The following is a 12,218-nucleotide window of genomic DNA, read 5'->3' as shown; positions in this document are numbered from 1 at the left end:
CTTTAGTCTTACGTGGGCCTAGAGCATGAATAAACTTCTGGTCCTGCAAGAACAAGGCCAGACAGTCACTTACTCAGTCGCTTACATGACCTCTGATGGCCCAGCCCCAACCAGTTTCTCCTGGATCATCTTCTACAGTTCTTCTTGCTGTCCCCCCAACAGGTCACCCACTTTTCTTGTCTCCACACCTTTGCACATGCTTTGGGTCAAGTGGGAAAAGTCAAATAGAACTAGGTTCAAACATCAGCTCAGCCACATCCCTGCTGTGTGACCTTGGGCAGGTCACTTAACCTCCCTGAGTCTCACTTTCCTCAGCTGAGCACCTGCCTGCCACATTATAGACTGATCAATGTGCATTTGTTGAAGGAAGGAAGGGGGTGACTATTTATTGTATACCTACCATGTGCCAGACCCTGTGAGAGGTGCTGGGGACACTATTGTCCTGGAGATTTTTCCCAAAAGGCAGAGGGTGTGGTTAATTGCCACAGGAAGTTAAGTAATGGACCTTGTAACTATGGGCATTGCTCAGGATTGCTACTGAGCCAGTCTTAAAAGCCTTTCTCAATTCCACTTGCTAAGAGTTGGGATGGGAAATTATCCTAATTTGACGAAAAAAGGAAGGGGCTTCTGAGACTTGCCCCAGTTCACTCAGCTAGTAAGCGGTAGTTGGAGTCAGGATTTGAACCCACAGCCTGTTCTCACCAGGCACTCAGGTTCTCTGTCGTGTCGACTGCTTAGCTGAGAGCCTGGCACGTAGCCCCAACTCAAGGGAAACAGAAGCTGCTACTGGTTAAAGCCGTGATGAAAAGAAGTTTGAGGAAGCGGGTGAAGGCAAGACTGGGAGACGCGCTGAGAAATGAGGCGAAGGGAGGGGTCTTTTATGGGTCCTTCGCCACCGAGCCAGGCCCGGCCCTGCCCTGCCCTGCAGGCGCCGGGCTGGGCCCCATCCAGAGGGTGCTCCCTGGCAGGCAAAACCGGGCTGGGCCTCTCTCCTGCAGCTGTTTGTGGGATGAATAAAAGAGCAAATGCACCCAGTCTTTTCCAGCCTGAGCTCTCAGTTCCCTCCAGTGCTTCTCAACCCCCTCCCCCCCACCCAGGGTAGCTAATTGGGAGAGGAATCGTTGGGAGCAGGGAGAGGGATGGAGGGAAGGGAGAGGCTTGGCAAGGAACTGAACTGGAGGCACACTCAGCAATTTCTTCAGGTCTGCATTGTTTTCATAAGAAACCTTGTGAATTTTGCTCTCCACTCCCAAAAATATATCTACGCTTGTTTTAATATAACCCAATTCCCTCCCCATCTGCCAGTAAAGGGGGTGGGGTGGCCTGGCTTCAGAGTGCATTCCCACATTCCCCACCCCCGCCCCCACCCCCAGGGTTCCCAGCCCATGGGGCAGTCCCCTTCCTCCCAGCGAGCCTGAAGGCCTCTGCCCCCCACTCATATTATGTCACCCTTTTGTGTCTCTTTATCACAATCATCTGTTTCTGTAGCTGCCTCCCAGGGTAGGTGGCCTGTGCAGGGAAAGTGAGTGAATAAATGAATGGGAGAGGGTGCTGGGTCCTTGGGGGTTGTGCTAGGTGGAATAATGGCCCCCAAAGCTGCCTGAATCCTAACCCTGGAATCGGAGAATATGTTATCTCCCAGGGCTGGGAGACTTTGCAGAGGGGATTGAGTTAAGGGATGAGAGGCCCTCCTTCCTGGTTGCCCCCCCACCAGCCCCTACTTGGTATAAACCAGTTCCTGGAAGACATAGATCCTACTGGTTCTGTCTCTCCAGCTGAACTCTGACCAATGCCCACAGGGGCCAAGAGAGATTGGCCTCCGGGGTCTGTAGTTGGGAGATTACAGAGAATGGGGTCGCGATGGGCAGAGGAGAGCCAACCCTGGAACAGTCTAGAAGGTTTAGCGCCTCTACGTCTCCGGGGAGGTGAAGGTAGAGTGCACGCCCCCCCCAGGCAGCTGAGCAAACACCGGTGTGGGAGGGCAGGGATGGGGGGCGGGGGAGCAGCAAGGCTGGCGGCTGGGCCCGGGAGTGGCGGGAAGGCTGAGGTCGCTGGGGGCTGCAAAAGCCAGGCCCAGGGCAGGCAATCATGGCTCAGTGGCAGAGTTCTCGCCTGCCATGCCAGAGACCTGGATTCGATTCCCGGTGCCTGCCCATGCAAAAAAATAAAAAAATAAAAAAACAAATTACACAGAATTTCTATTAAAAAAAAAAAAGCCAGGCCCACCCTTGCCGGGGCCTGCCCATAGGAGCAGCCCTGGGGCCAGCCTGGGCCCTCAGGGCATGGCGGAAGACAAGACGCAGCCCCTGCCCTTCTGGGGCGCACAGTTCAATGGGAGGCAAGTCAGAACAGCACCCACTTCCCCTAGTAGCCCCAGTAAAGGCAGAACTTGGCTCACGGTAATACCTACGGAATCAATTAGCTGAGACCGGCCCCCAAATGAGGCGATTTGGAGAGAGAGAAGGGATGTGCCCGGTGGAGGTGTGGGAGTAGGGGGCTGGGGCGGGGGAGGGCCCAGGACTTGGAGTGGGGGGGCAGGAAGGCGGGGCGGGGCAAGACCGCCCCACGCTGCCCGGTTAGCACTGGACAGGGCCGGAAGGGTTCTTAAGGGTTCCTTTCCTGCCTCCCCTCCATCCATCCACTCCCCACCCCACCCCCAGAATAACTTTCCTTTTTAAGGGCAACTCCCGCCTGCCCCGCGGCTCCCCCTCCCCCCACCGCGGCTCCTCCCCCTCCAGGCCCCGGAGTAATCAGAGCCCGGATCTCTGCCCCCACGCTCCCCAATACCCTATTTCCCTTTGGACCTCTGCTAAGCTGTGGTTTTAGCAAACAATTTGGATCCTTCTCGGGCTTGGGAGAGGAAGCCTCCGCCCTTTCCTTCGTGCTGGTTAGAAATGCTCAGCATTCCTGAGCTAAGAGAGTCAGAGGCCATACCCCCTGGGTCAGCAGAGGGACAAACCCCGAGGGGCAAAACCCTCCCAGGCTCCAGGGGCTGCCAGGGCCCCCCTGTTTGCCCATGGCACAGGCCCTGCAGCCTGTAGAGGGCCGCGGGAAAGGGGGCCTTGGGGCCCCAGAGTGTGAGAGCAGGTTGCAGAAGCTTCCCTCCAGGGAGGCTGGGCACCTCTTCAGAGGTATTGCCTGGCTAGCCTAGCCTTGAGGAGGCGCCACACAGTTTGCTGAGGTGGTGAGGGCGGGAGTGGAGAGTCAGAATGTGCAGGGACATGGATCCGGGGTGGGGGGTGTGTCAGAGAAGGTGCTTTGAAGGCTGCATCCACCCCACGGCTTCCATGATGTGTGAAGGTGCCAGGAGACCTGTCCTCGCACAACCCTGAAAAGGAACTATTACCATTCCCTCTATCACAGATGGGGGGCTGAAGCTCAGAGAGATCGAGTAACTTGTCCAAGGACACACAGTGGTTAAGTGCAGCAGCAGTATTCAGATAGCTATGTGGCTTCAGGGTTCCCGCTTTTAAGCACTGTACATGCTGCCCCTGGAGGTGTGTGGAGGAAAAGTAAAGGCCCTGAGGAGGGGTGAGGAGGGAATGTGGGGCAACCGAGGAAAACCAGAAAGCCAGTGAGCTGTGGGCAGTGGGGATGGGCCAGGGCACAGGGAGACAGGAGGACAGACAGGTGGGCTGGGACAGGTGGGTGGGGCCGGGTGTGGAGCCTGGGAGGCCACGGTGAGGGGTTTGCAGTTTCATATGCCCTGTCTATTGGGCTTCTTGGTACAATGTCTTTGGAGAAATGGTTGGTTGCTAATAAATGTATTGAAAATACACGGAATTTGCCATCTGCTAAAGCCCTTCTTGGCAGTAGGATTTTAGGATGACCCTTACTTCAGGCCTGGGGGCAGTGGGGGTCAGGCCCACTCTGAGATGGGAGAACTGCTGGCTCACTGTAGCGGTAGTGGGATAGGGCAGGGTGGGGGAGCAGCAGAGACACCAGCCTCAGAGGACAATTCCCTGCTCAGCCCAGAGTGTGGGTGGCTTGGTATTTACAGGGACCATTCACTCATGACCCCTGCAACCCCCATAGCTAAAAGAAGTAGCTTGCTCTAGATTCATCAGCCAGTAAGGGGCACAACCAAGAACTCTGACCTTGGTCCTTTGACTCCCTGTTCAGGGCTCTTCCTGCCTCCCTCTCGAAAGAATGCATTTGCAAACATCCAGCACCATTTGTCTTGCTGCCTTATAGGATCCTCTTAACATGAGTCCTGCCAGCATTGACCGCAGATGCTTGTACTGAGTTCTTATCGTGGGTCAAGCGCCACACCTAATGCTTTACAAACTCATTTAGTCCTCATGACAGTTCTGTCCGGCCAGGCCTGGCCTCAAATCTCAGCTCCACCACTTAAGGACAGTGTGATCTTGAACCCAGTCTCCTCATCTGTAAAGTGGGTCTATCAAAACCAACGCCCAGGATTCTTGGGAAGATCCAATGAGACAAGGATTGTAAGTCCTTTCCCCTTAGCAGGGGGTGGGAGGCAGGATAATGTGCCCCACGTACACAGATCCCCATGTGATTCTAATCCTTCCCGTGAGTGCATTAGGTTCCCTGGTGTTTGGGTGGCTAAAGCTGCTGGAATGCAGAATACCAGAAATGGACTGGCTTTTATAAAGGGGGTCTATTCCATTACAAGTTACAGTTCTAAGGCCATAAAAATGTCCAGATGAAAGCACCAGCAAAAGGATACCTTCACACAAGAAAGGCCGATCGAGTCTGGGCTTCCTCCGTGACACAGGAAGGCACGTGGCAGTGGTTGCTGTGCTCTCTGGCTTCTGGGTTCAAACGGCTCTCTCAGCTCCTGTGTCTCCGAACGCCTGTGTCTGAGCTCTCTCCAAAAGTGTTTCTCTCTTAAAGGACTCCAGTGGGCTATTCAAGACCCACCTTGAATGGGCTGGGCCCACTGGAAACAATCTAATCAGAGGGTCCCACCCATAATAAATCTGCCCCTCCAGCATTGGATTAGGAGAGCGTGGCTATTCTGGGGTGCGTAACAGTTTCAAACCAGCACACTGGTTAATGGGACCTGAGGTCACAGATGGAATTGTGGTTGATAATCATCTGGCTTTTAAAACTGGGAGATAATCCTGGATTATCTAAATGGGCTCGAAAAATGGAAGAGGGAGAGAGCCAGAGGGAGCTGCAACTACAGAAGAATGATCAGAGGTGTCGGGTGGTTGGTTCTGGGATGGAGGAAGGGGCCACACGACAAGGGATGCAGGCGGCCTCTAGGAGCTGGAAAAGGCGGGGAAACAGATTCTCCCCTAGAGCCTCCGAAAAGAAGGCAGTCCTACCTACCGACACCTTGAGTTTAGCCCAGGGAGACCCTTGCCAGCCTTCTAACCTACTGAACCATAAGGTAAGACATTTACGTGGTCTGAATTACCATTTTTGTGGTTATTTATTACAGCAGCAACAGAAACAAATTCCTGACGTCTCAGTAAATGTCGATTCCCTTTCCCACCTCTGGCTCATTTAATCCATTTGTCCACCCCAGCCAGCAGGTCAGCAGGTCTCCTTCCCCAGTGTAATACATGTCAGAACAGACTGGGAGAGGGTACGTGACGTGTTCCAGGTTGTGCTGTGAAGTAGAAATGGAATCAAGCCCAGGCCTCTGACGCGGGACGCCTTCTAACTCTGGGGACCACCTCTCTTCGTGCCAGTCAAGGGGACCTGAAAGCACATTAAAAGCCTTGGGAATGTGTGTGTATGGGGCTGTCCTTATATCTCGAAGCCCCGGCCTTGGCAAAAAGCTGTCCTTTTCCCACCAAGCCTCAGTTCTTGCCACCCCCTGCCCAGGGCTCCTTGCCCTTCTGCAACCTTCTGTCTTCCAGGAAAGGGACCATAGACGTTGACACGCTCTCTACCCAGGACAGGGTGCAGTGCCAACAGCCAGGAGGTGCTGTGGGAATGGGGTTCTCCTCTCCATCCTCCCGGGGAGGTCCCCCAGAGGCTGTCCTCAGTCCCTCGGAGGATCCTGCCTGAGCTGCCTGGCTGGATCGGAGAGGGAGGGAAGCTGCAACCCCCAGGGCAGCTGACAGGGTAGGAGGGGAAGCTGCACTTCCTGCTGGGCCCCTGGGGAGCCACTTCAGGGTCTCTGTGAGCTCCAGGGGGAGTGAGGGTAGGAAGGGGGCAGGGAGAGGGGGGAGGGGAAAGCGAGGGGGAGGGGAAGAAGAGCAGGGCAAAGGGGGAGGGAGGCAGAGGGAGCCTGGAGAGTCTGAGAGATAAGCAGGAAGAGAAACAAAGAGATAGAGAGAGGAGAGAACCAGAGAGAGAAGGGGACAGAAAAATAGAGATCAGACGCATAGAGGAAGCAGCAGAGAGAAAAATCAGAGAAATAGAAAAAAAGCAAGTTTGATAAACAGAAAAAAATGGTAAGAGAGTGAGAGGAAAAGAGAGACATAGACCAAAAAGAAACAGAGACCAAGACAGACGGGGGCAGAGAACCAGACTGAGCACCCCACTCCCACCCCAGATTTTCCTTTGGTTTTTCTGCCTGCCTGCAACCCTTGGGCTCAGCTCCAAAAGGCCAATAAACATCCCATCAAGGCCACTGATAAACTGGGTGCTATCAGCCTGGCCATTACAGCCTTTGGGAAGCTGGCTGGGTCAGTCACCCAAGCCACTTCTGTTCCTAGGGGCCTTGACTTGTGATGAGCTCTTGGGAAAGCCCCTCTCCTATGGTTCCCCAAGTACACCCAGACGTTGTTAAGGGTCCTTATTTATGCCTATGAGCCAGGGAAATTTTCCAGGGAGCATGGAAGAATTTATATCGCTCATTCAGGCTTTATAAAGGGAAGAGCCTGGGCACTGAGGCCAGGCCGACCAGAGTTTAATTTCAGACTTCAATATCTACTTGTTGTGTGACCTTGGGCAGTGACCCAAGACTCCCTGAGCCTGGCGTGTCCCATTTTTGCATCTCCCAAGTGCAAAAGGGACTTGAGCTCCCTTGAATAGCTTTTGTTCTCATCCCTGCCCTCCGGGAAGGAGACCTCAGGGGTTTGCATCCTTCCATATGCAAAACCAAATCCTTGGTGACTCATGAAATTTTCGTGAAGGTCTTGTAGGGACATGAAGAAATTACATTGCACAGCACGCAGGAAATTTAACAAAAATCCCCTTGGCCGACCCAGTTCTCCCCATATGTTCCTCTCCCACTGGTAGCTACCTCAGCTCTCACACCGCCGTGCGAGACCCACTCCACTCTCCCTGGCTCTGACATTTTGGCCTCCGCGTTGCCTTTCTTCCTTTTACACAGGAGAATCTAGGTATTTTCACCAGGTCCCAGGAAGGAGTTTAGCATCATTGCTGGGACAGTCTTCACAGTCACATGAGCTGGGTTCACACCTCAGCTCTGCCTCCTGGTTTCCCTGTGACCTTGGTTTAGGGTGTCACCTCCATAAGCCTCATTTTCTTCACCTGCAAAATGGGTTGACCAGAACCATGCCTCCTGCAAAGAACTCTTGTGAGGATTAAATGAGTTACTACGTGTAAAACCCTCAACAACAGGTTCTGACATTTAATAAACACCAAATAATTAACTACTATAATTATCATCCCCTACATCAATGAAGAAACTTCCTCAAGATCCATCCCCTTTGTTTCTTTTTTTTTTTTTTTAACATGGGCAGGCATCGGAATCCAACAAGATCTATCCCCTTCAATATTAGTGAAGGGTTCTAAATAAAAAATTTTCCCCTATCGCAAATCATTTTTCCTGTTATATGTCAAATAGGCATATGAGATTGACATGTATCGCGCCTTGGGGCTGCCTGGTAATTTTTTTTTAATGTGATTTTTCTTTTTTTTAAATTAATTTTTAAAGTTTTTTAAAAGAGTATAACAACAAACAAACATTTTCAACATATAATCATTCCATTCTACATATATAAGCAGTAATTCACAATATCATCGCATAGTTGCATATCCATTATCATGATCATTTCTTAGAACATCTGCATCAATTCAGAAAAAGAAATAAAAAGACAACAGAAAAAAATTCATACATACCATACCCCTTAACCCTCCCTTTCATTGATCACTAACATTCCAATCTACTAAATTTATTTTAACATTTGTTCCCCATATTATTTCTTTTTATTCCATATGTTTTACTCATCTGCTGATAAGATAGATAAAAGGAGCATCAGACACAAGGTTTTCACAATCACACAGTCACATTATGAAAGCTATATCATTATACAATCATCTTTAAGAAACATGGCTACTGGAACACAGCTCCACATTTTCAGACAGTTCCCTCCAGCCTTTCCATTACATTTTGACTAACAAGGTGATATCTATTTAATGCGTAAGAATAACATCCAGGATAATCTCTAGACTCTGTTTGGAATCTCTCAGCCACTGACACTTTATTTTATCTCAGTTCACTCTTCCCCCTTTTGGTCGAGAAGGTTTTCTCAATCCCTTGATGCTGAGTCTCAGCTCATTGTAGGATTTCTGTCCCATGTTGCCAGGAAGGTCCACACCCCTGGGAGTCATGTCCCACGTAGATAGGGGGAGGGCGGTGAGATTGCTTGTTGTGTTGGCTGGAGAGAGAGGCCACATCTGAGCAACGAAAGAGGCTCTCTTGGGGGTGACTCTTAGACCTAATTTTAAGTAGGCTTGACCTATCCTTTGTGGGGTTAAGTTTCATATGAAAAACCCCCAAGATTGGGGGCTCAGCCTATTGCTTTGGTTGTTCCTACTGCTTGTGAGAATATCATGAATTCTCCACTTGGGGAAGTTGAATTTTCCCCCTTTCTCACCATTCCCCCAAGGGGACTTTGCGAATACTTTTTTTAACTCACTGTTCAGATCACTCTGGGATTTATTGGGGCATTGAAAGGTTTAGGAGGTGAAAGGGTGAGAAAGAAGAAAGGTAAACCAGAAAATTTAAAGAGGGGGGGAGTATTTCTGTGCTCCCAGGAAGAACTCACCAAACCCAAGATGGAGGGAGGTGAGTGCACACGCAGGCTTCAGCACGGGCAGCTTTTAAGGATGGAGGTCAGGTGACGTCCAGAAGGGGCAGTTCATTAGTTCCAGAAGTCAGGTTGGGAGGGGTGACACAGCTTCCACAGCTCCAGTTGCAGTGCCTTCCCCATTCCCCCGATCTAACGTTCCAGCCTTTTTGTGATAATAGGTTGCAGAGATCTTTCTGGCTACTTCCTGCTGTAATGGGGTGGCGTGGGGTTATAGGCTGGAACCGTCACGGCCAGGGGAGTGGGGAGGCTGACTGTAGGAATCTGGTGAGGAAGGCAGGTGATGATAATGATGCAGGAGCATTTGGTTGACTGCTACCCGGGATAGTTCCTTCATGCATCCCTGAAGGAAGTTGAGGAGGCAGGGAGCTAGGAGGAAAAAGAGACAGATTAGGATAACTGGTCCTAGTAGCAGGAGGAGCCATGTCGCCAGGGGAGAAGAAAACCAGATTAAGGCAGAGTTGGTTCCTTGTTTTCGGTGGTAGAGATCATCTCTTAGTTTGTTTAGGGTTTGAATATTTTGTTCCACCAGACCCAACTTGTTGATGTAATAGCAGCGTTCCTCTTGAAGGAATACACACGTTCCTCCTTTTAAGGTTGTCAGCAGGTCTAAGGCCCGTCGATTTTGAAGAGTTACCTGGGCTAGTGAGGTGAGTTGGCGTTGTAGAGAGGAGAGGGATTCTGATGTTGATTCCAGGGCTACCTGTAGTTGAGTTTCAAAGTTTTGAAAGGTTAAAATACCATGTCCCAGCGCTTCTCCCGCTGTGTTTGAGGCTGTGACCGAAGCAGTTAGGCTGATGCCTACTAGAATAGGAAGAAAGGCAGCCCTTTTTGAGTGAGGAGAGGGCAGTAGCCAAGTTAATTTGGATTCCTCATAGAGGGTCAATTGAGGAACAATAGTTACCAGGAAGCATGGTCCTGGGGCAGTGGAGTTAAGGCACTTGGTAAGAGTTCCATTACACCAGAAATATTGTCCTTTGGGGGCATGGGTGGGGTTGTGGATAGTGACATTAGTCTGGCACTTGCTATGAAGTTTTGTTTGAGGGTTTTTTATCCAATGTAGTGAGGCTCTTAATTTGGCAAGAAGATTTCACCCCATTCATGGGCTGGGGCAAGAAGGCATTACTAAGAAAGAATGTATAATGGGGTACCCATCTATTAAACATGTAAGTGGTCCAGTAGTTAAGGGGCACGAAGGATGGCCGTCTATGCCCATAACTGTGACCTGGGAAGGAAGGAGTTGACCTGAGTAAGAGGGGAGGACAGAAAAGGTAGCCCCTGTGTCCACTAAAAAGGAGGTGGACTTACCCGCTACCTTGATTGTTACCCTGGGCTCGACGAGGGTGATTGAGCTCACTGAGGCCGGGCATCGTCAGTCGTTGGTGGCCAGGCCCAGGACAGCTAGCGGTGGGTTAGGGGTTGGAAGGACGGCCCCTCCATGGCCGGGTGCCGAGGGGCAGTCACTTTTCCAGTGTCCCTTTGTACCACAGAGAGGACATGGTCCATTGGGCAGTCAAGGATTGGGACACTGGCAGGACCAGTGTCCATCAAGACCACATTTGAAGCACTTTCCTGGTGGTGGATTAGTCGTAGCCAGCTTCTTCTCCATTGAAGTGAGCCGCAGAGCCGCAATCAGGGATTGGGTTTGTAAATTCGCCTTTCGGCGGTTCCGGGATTCCTTTATCTGCCCTCTCTAGTTCATCACGAGTATTAAAAATTTTAAAGGCCGTGTTTACCAGGTCACGGATAGGGGCCTGAGGACCGTCCTCAATTTTTCTAAGTTAACGCCTTATATCTGGAGCCAAATGGGATTTAAAGTGTGTGGCTAACACGGTTTTACCAGCCTCCGAGTCAGGGTCTAAGCGGGTATATTGGGAGAGGGCTTCTGTGAGCCGGTGTAGAAAAGCGGCCGGGTTTTCATCAGGACCCTGGGTAATTTCCCTTAGCTTAGGGAGGTTTACTACTTTATGCGAAGCTTTCTACATGCCGGCTATGAGGCACGTAAGCATTTTGTCCCGTCTAGTCCGCCCGTTCCTCCCCGCTGGAGTGTCCACCTGATGTTCCCAGCCTGGTTCTTGGTCTGGCGCAGCCTCGGCCCCTACCGCCATGGTGTGGTCGGTTATATGCACCTGGTTAGCATGAGCCCTGGCTGCACTGAAAATGCGGTCCATTTCATCTGCAGTGAGGGAAGAAGAGCAGAGTACGTGAATGTCATGCCAGGTTAAATTGTAGGCATTAGCTAGATATTGAAATTCCTTAGTATAGGCGGTCGGGTCGTTGGAGAATGAACCTAGCCATTTCTCAATATTAGAGAGGTCAGCTAGGGAGAAAGCGGTGTGTACTCGAACTAACCCCTCAGGTCCTGCAACTTCCCGTCATGGACAGTAAAGAGTCCTGTGAGCGGGTATGAGAGCTTATAGATGAGGAGGGCAAGGCTGTTGAGGACAGTGGGGGACTGGATGGAGATGGAAGGGGAGGATAAGATGGCAGCTGGAATGCTGCCAGAGCGGGGGGAGAAAGAGGGGGGTAAGATGGCGGCTGGAGCGGCACCAGCGGAGAAGGAGGAAGAGAAAGGCAAGATGGCGGTGGGAATGCCGCCTGTGCGGAAGGGAAGGGAGGAGGGCAAGATGGCGGCTGGGATGTCACCGGAACAGAAGGAGGAAGAGAAGGAAAAGATGGCGACTTAGATGTCACCGAAGCAGAAATGTTGAGGGAAAGGCAAGATGGCAACTGGAGCACCACTGGAGGGAGGGGAGGGGAGGGCGAGGAAGAAGAGGATACAGAGGGAGGGGCAGGAGCTCAGAAGGAAAAAAGCGTGGACATAAGGAATTCTGGCCTATTTGTCGTTCCTCTGGCAAAAGTTGCGGAGGTTCGTAAGGATATTAAAGTCGAAAGTCCCATCCTCAGGCCCATGAGAGAGGACCTATTGCCCATACTGCCGGGTCTGAAAGGAGAAAGGATTGGCCCAGGGGGTGTCGGCGTCCCAACGCTCTGAGAGAGTCCTCGAAGCTCTTACAAGTGGGGGCTCATCTCCCCAGGGGACGTTTCACCCTGGTTTGAGGCCCCTTCAGGTCCTGGATCTGAATTTGGGAAGGAAACGAGAAGCGGGGCGTCCCCACAGCTTTTTGAGTCCTGGAAAAAGGGTATGAGGTTTGCGGGCGTCCCCGTTCACCTCAGCTCTTGGACGAGAACCTGACGTGAATTCACATCACGATTTTCAGAGAGTAACTAACG

The sequence above is a fragment of the Tamandua tetradactyla genome, chromosome 7 (assembly GCF_023851605.1).
Source record: "Tamandua tetradactyla isolate mTamTet1 chromosome 7, mTamTet1.pri, whole genome shotgun sequence".
Taxonomy (NCBI): domain Eukaryota; kingdom Metazoa; phylum Chordata; class Mammalia; order Pilosa; family Myrmecophagidae; genus Tamandua; species Tamandua tetradactyla.
Note: the sequence above shows the minus strand (reverse complement) of the source record.